This window comes from Spermophilus citellus (genome assembly GCF_964194105.1).
Source record: "Spermophilus citellus genome assembly, chromosome: 2".
In the NCBI taxonomy this organism is placed as follows: domain Eukaryota; kingdom Metazoa; phylum Chordata; class Mammalia; order Rodentia; family Sciuridae; genus Spermophilus; species Spermophilus citellus.
The window spans coordinates 65,422,762-65,429,884 of record NC_138183.1 but is presented as its reverse complement, the minus strand read 5'-3'; positions in this window follow the sequence as shown (position 1 = coordinate 65,429,884).

Below are 7,123 nucleotides of genomic sequence, written 5' to 3'. Positions count from 1 at the left end.
AGGGAAAATTCAAATCCAAAAATGGAAGAAGTTAGCGGAAAATTATATACCAGACCAACTACTAACATTGAGAATACATTCAAAACTACTTATTAACAACATAAAAATCAATAAGCCAACTCAAAACTAGGCAAGTGATTTAAACCAGAATTACTCCAGAGAAGATGGCCAATAAGCATGTGAAAAGAGATATATCTCAGAAGGGATATGCAAACAAATGGGGAGCAGGAGAGTGATGTCAGCAAGAAGTAATGAGGTTGATATAGTTCTATAGTCCCACTACCCCTAACCCACCAAATCAAAGTATCAAATACTCACAGCCAATAATATCTTTGTTGATATCCCAGAACTCAGAATTGAGGCTAAGGCACCTGTTACACAGTAGAATTGATAAAAACATGTTTGACTGATAAGAGGAATGATTTCTTTTTAACTGTATACCCCTATCACAAGAGGGCACAATGCCACACTCAGTAGAGTCTACTGGGCCCATGGTTCCTACCTTCCAAAAAGAGAGCTAGAGGGCATTTTTTCCCCACCATTCTGGTACTCTTTGGAGGGAGCTCTCTTTTGTCTCATTTCATGGGAAAACCCTGGGCTCCTCACCTGTGGTCACTTAGAAGCAAAGAGCAAAGATGGGGTTCTTAGTGAGTACCGTGCATATCTGGGTGGTTGCTCTGCATTTTGTCTAATAGGGGCCACAACACCAGAGAGACCAGCTAATAACATAGTACTGCAGGAAGTGTGGTTCATAAATCTGCCAGGCAAAAGTCCCTACGCAGCTTTCCAGTTAGGTTCAGAATTCTCCTTAAGCCTTCCCTAGGCAAGGACACAAGTAGAGATCAACATTAACCTGTAGGGGAGCAGCTGGCCTTTCCCAAACCCAGGGTTACCGAACTAAACCTTGGTATTCTTATAAAACTTACTCCAGGTCAAGAGGCAAGTTTTATTCTGTCTTTGCCAGTGGAAGGAGCATCATGCCCAGCCCAACCTCAGTAGCCGAGTGGCAAATTTTCAACAGCTTATCCTCGTGCACAACTCAAGCCTAGGTCCGGAGATATCTGTGGAGTATAGCATCTGACCCTGGCTGCACTGTGTGGCTGAGAAATGACCACACAGTTCTCACACATCCTTGAAGCACATAGCACTTTTCAACCACAGAACCCAAACATTAGTATTGCCCAGTTAGGGAAGACACATGCAACACTATACAATGAGAGATGATTGAGATTATCACAAAGACCAGTAAATAACTCTGCCTGTCCAGAGTCTAGTCAATGATATCTCTAGACTTCAGAGTAGAAGTAGGATTACCTTCTGACCTCAGAGCACAGAGTCTCAGTAGAACCAGAGAACCTAACCCAAGTTCTACCTGTGTGGGGTCAATACTAGCTGGACCATCCAGAATCCTAGGCTAGAGTAAATAATCTAGCATCTGTCACTGACAAAAACATTTTCAAAGACCAAAAGAGATAGTCATATCCTCAATGCAAAGGCACCAAAAGAAGGATTGTGAAAAATAAGGGGACTATGGCATCACTATAGAAACTATCAAAGCTTCAATAATGGACCTGTAAGAAATAGGGATCTATAAATGATGAACAATGGATTCAGAATAATCTTTTGAAAGAATTTAGGTAAAACAAACAAACAAAAAAAAGAATATGGGTAGAGAGTTAAATAAAAATTGGAAAACAATTCATGAACAAAATGAGAAGTTTGACAAAGAAATAGAAACAATGAAAAAGAAATATTGTAGATTAGGTAATAACCAAAATGAAAATTCAACAGCAAGCTTGAACAGCAGGCTTGACAAGTAGAAGAAAGAATCAGTGGGTTCATTCATTGGACATTTGACATTACCTTATCAAAGGAACTAACACACACACAAAAAAAAAAGAATGAAAAATAATTAATTTATAATATGTCATCAAGCACATGAAACATTTTGCATAATCGAAGTTCCAGAAGAATAGGGTGAGGGGGCATTCCAAAAGAAATTTAAGAAAATAATGAAAAAAAAATCCCCAACTCTTCTGAAAAACAATATCCAGGTAAAGTAAGCCACAAGATCTCCAATGAAATTTAACCACAGAACAGTTCACCAAAGAATCTAAAATCAAATTACCAACAAAGACAAAGAAGGACAAGTGAAAGCTGCAAGAAGGAAAGAAAACATCTCATTCAAGGGAACTCTATTATGGCTTTCAGCAGATTTCTCATCAGAAACACTACAGGCCAGGAGAGAAGAGGATGATATATTCAGTGTGCTGAAGCAAATAAACAAACAAACAAAACATTGCAACCCGAGAACCTTTTATCTAGCAAAGCTATCCTTCAGAAGTGAGAAATGCATAAAAGTTTTCCCATACAAATAAAAACTAAAAGAATTCATCATCACTGGTAATGCTTTGTAGGAATTGATGACGGAAGATATTTAAACTGAAATGAAAGGTTAATAACACAAACCACATGAAATAAAAATCCTTAAAGATATGTCATAACAGTCATATTCAGAAATCTTCCAATATTTACTGTAATGTGCATTGAAATGCTGTCAAACTATGAAGGTTAGAAGACTGTTTCAGTCAGCTATTTTACTGCTGTGACTAACAGATCCAACCAGCAGAATTATAGAAGAGGAAAAGTTTCTTAGAGGGCTCACAGTTTCAGGGGTCTTAGTCCATAGAAAGCTGGCACCATTCCTTGGGGCTGGAGGTAAGGCAGGTGGAAGAGTATGGAATAGAGAAACAGTTCTCATGGTGATCAGGAGGCCAAGAGAGACTCCACTCTTCAGAATCAAATACATACTCCATATCCATGCCTCCAATGATTCACTTCCTCCAGCCACACCCCACCTTCCTCCAGCTACCACTCAGTTACTCCCATAGGAATTAATTCACTGACTAGATTAAGACTATGACCCAATCAGCTTTCCTCCAAACCTTTTTGTATTGTCTCATATGTGAGCTTTTTGGGGGATACCACAAAGACATAAACCATAACAAGGACAAAACTATTAAAAATAGGAACAGATAAATAAATTGATACAGGTTGCAAATTAGAAAAATTACAAGTTTTCAAAAGAAAATCATAAAAATTGGGGGGATGGCAATAAAGATGTAGAATTTTGTGTGTAAAGTTTTTATTAGTTTAAGCTGGCTTATTAAAAGGATAATATGTTTTATGTAAGATCTGTGGTAACTATAAACATATAGAAGTTGCATAAAATATAAGGATTTAAAGCATATTACTACAGAAAGCTATTGAATTACACAGTATAAACACAAGACAAAAAGAAATATGACCTATAAAACATTCAAAAAAATCAATTTAAAAATGGCAGTATCATGTACTTAACTACCAATTACCTTGCATGTATATGTCTTAAAATTTTCAGTCAAAAATTATAGTGTCTGAACAGATTTAAAAATTAAAAAATCAAAATCCAACTATATGCTTCCTCTTAAATATATGAGGACTAAAATTATATTAAATATCTATTTGAACTCCAGTGGAAACTATGAATCAATAACAGTTGACATTTTGGAAAACATACAAATGTATGAAATTTACAAAACATTCTTCCAAATGACCAAAAGGTAACAGAGGATATTAAAATTTTTAAAAATACTGGAGAAAAGTAAAAATGGAAACATTTTATGGGATGCAACAAAAGTATTTCCAAGAGTTTTTAATAGCAGCAATAAACACCTACATTATAAATGAATGAAGTTCTCAAATAAACAACATAGCATTGTCTTTCAAGTAAATAGGAAGAAATCTAAGCTGAAAGTGAGCAGATTAAGAGATAAATAAAGATTATAACTGCAATAAATAAAATAGAGGCTATAAAACTATAGAAAAATTCAACAAAATCAGGAATTGTGTTTTTAAAAAGATAAATAAAATTGACAAGGCGTTAGCTAAAATAATGGGTGAGAGAAAAAGAGTTAAATAAATAAAAGCAGGAATTAACAGAGACATTACCACAAATACCACAGAAATATAAAAGTTTGTAAGAGACTACTATGAAAAATTATATATCAACAGATTGAATAATCTGTGAGAAATGGACAAATTCTTAGCTATATACAATATACCAAGTTTAAACAATGAAGAAATAGAAAAATATGAACACACAATAGTGAGTAAGGAGGTTGAATCAGTAATAAAATATCTCCTGTCAAAGAAAAGCCCAGAAGAGATGGCCTCACTGCTACTTCAAAAAACATTTAAAGAACTAATGCCAGTCATTCTCAAACTCATACAGAAAAACAAAATGGAGGGAGTACATCTAAACTCTTTAGATGAGGCCAGGATTATTCTGATCCCAAAGCCAGACAAAGACACTACAAGAAAATAAAACTGTGGGCCAATATTCCTGGTGAACATAAAGGCAAACATCTTCAACAAAATATTAGCAACTGAAGTTCAACATATCTTAAAAGAATAAATCATCATGATCAAGTGGACTCTATCCCAGGGATGTAAGGATGTTTCAACATACACTAATACTTAAATGTGATACACTGCATTAACAGAATGAGGGATAAAAATCATACTATTATCCCAATACATGCAGCAAATAATTTAAGAGAATTCACCATGCTTTTAAGATAGAAACTGTCATCTAATTAGGTATGGAGGTGCTGTGCCTCAATACAATGAATGCTGTAGATGACAAGCCCATAGCTGAAATTATTCTCAATGTCAAAAACTTGAAAGCATTTTCTCTAAGATCAGGAGCAAGATGAGGATGTTCACTTCACCACTTCTATTTAACACAGTATTGGAAGTCCTTGCCAGAATACTTATGAAAAAGAGAGAAAGAAAAGGCACCTTAATAGGAATGAAAAGGTGAAATTGTTCCTATATGCAGATGACATGATGTGCCAACTATAGAAAACCCTAAGAAATCCACCAAAAACAAAAATAAAAGATGACAACTGGTTGAACTGATAAACCAATTCAGTAAAGTTGGAGGATAGAAATGCAAAATACAAAAATCCATAGCATTTCTATATACTAATAATGAGCTATCTGAAAATGAATTCTATAATAGCAAGAAAAATGAAGTGCCGAGGTGTACATATAACTAAGAAGGAATCATCTACTTAAATAAAACACTGATGAGATTGAAGAAAACATAGATAAGTGGAAAGACAAGCCATCTTCCAGATTGGAAGAGTTAATATAGTACAAATATCTCATCTATGCAAATCAAAACTACACTAAGATTTATCTCACTCCACTCAGAATGAGAGCCATCAAGAACACAAATTATAATAAATGCTGGAGAGTTTATGGAGAAAAAGTAACATGTTTACACTGTTGGTGGGACTGTAAATTAGTACAAGCACTGTGGGAATCAGTATGGAAGCTTTTCAAAAGACTAGGGATGGAACCACCATATTACCAATATATATCACTTCTCAGTATATTAAAGAACTAAGGTCAGCATACTATAGCAATACAATAACACCCAAAGCCAGACAAAGATACTACAAGAAAAGAAAATTGTGGGCCAATATTCCTGGTGAACATAAAGGCAAAAATCTTCAATAAAATATTAGCAACTGAAGTTCAACATATCTTAAAAGAATTAATCATCATGATTAATCATCATGTTTATAGGAGCACAATTTACAATAACAAAACTATGGAACCAGCATATATATCCTTCAATGGATGTATGGATAAAGAAAATGTAGTCTATATACACAATGGAGTTTTATTCAGCCATAAAGAGAGTGAAATTACTGGCAAATCACATACAAAACACACTATAAAGAAAGTGCACCATGATCAAGTGAGTTTTATCCCACAGATGCAAAGTTGGTTCAATATATGGAAATCAATAAATGTAATACATCACATAAATAGACTTAAAGATGAGAAGCACATGATGATCTTAATAGATTCAAAAAAAGCATTTGACAAAATAGAGCATCTGTTCATATTCAAAACACTAGAAAATCTAAGAATAGAATGAACATACCTCAATATTGTAAAAGCTGTATATAATAAACCCAAAGCCAACATTATTCTAAACAGAGAAAAATTGAAAGAAGTCCCTCTAAAAACAGGAACAAGACAGGGATGACTTTTTTCACCACTTTCATTCAACATATTCCTTGAAAATTTAGCCAAAGTAATTAGTCAAAAGAAAGAAATTAAATGGATACAATTAGGAAAATAAGAGCTCAAACTACCCCTATTATCTGGTAATAAACTTCTATATTTAGAAGACCCAAAAAACTCCATCACCATTAAAATTCCAGAACTTATAAATGAATTAAGAATAGTAGCAGGATACAAAATTAACACTCATAAATTAATTGCATTCCTATACTATACTGATGAAGCAGTTGAAAGAGAAATTAGGAAAACCATCCCATTCACATTAGCCTCAAAAAAAAGTACTTAGAAATTAATCTAACAAAAGAGGGGAAGGTTTCCTACAATTAAAACTAAAGAACATTAAAAAAAGATATTGAAGAAGACCTTAGAAGATGGAAAGATCACCCATGTTCTTGGATAGGCAGAATTAATATTGTTAAAATGGCCATACTACCAAAAGCAAAATACAGATTCAATGCAATTTCCATCAAAATTCCAATGATGTTCTTCATAGAAATAGAAAAACTGTCATGATATTTATTTGGAAAAATAAGAGGTCTAGAAAAACTAAAGTAATCCTAAATGAGAAAATTGAAACAGGATTCATCACAATACCAGACCTTAAATTATACTAGAGAGCTATAGTAACAAAAACAGCATGGTATTGGCACCAAAATAGGCAAGAAGATCCCTGAAACAAAATGGAAGACAAGAGACAAACCCACATAAATTCAGTTACTTCATACTGAATAAAGACACGCACGCGTGCGCGTGCACGTGCACACACACACACTTTGTTCTCTTCAAATGGTGCTGAGAAAACTGGAAATTCATATGTAATAGAGTAAAATTTAACCACCATCTCTCACCCTGCACAAAAATAATGTCTAAATGGATCAAAGATCTAGCACTTAGATCAGAAACCCTGCACATACTAGAAAAAAATATAGGCCCAACATTTCAAAATATTGGCTCAGGAACTGACTTTCTTAACAAGAGT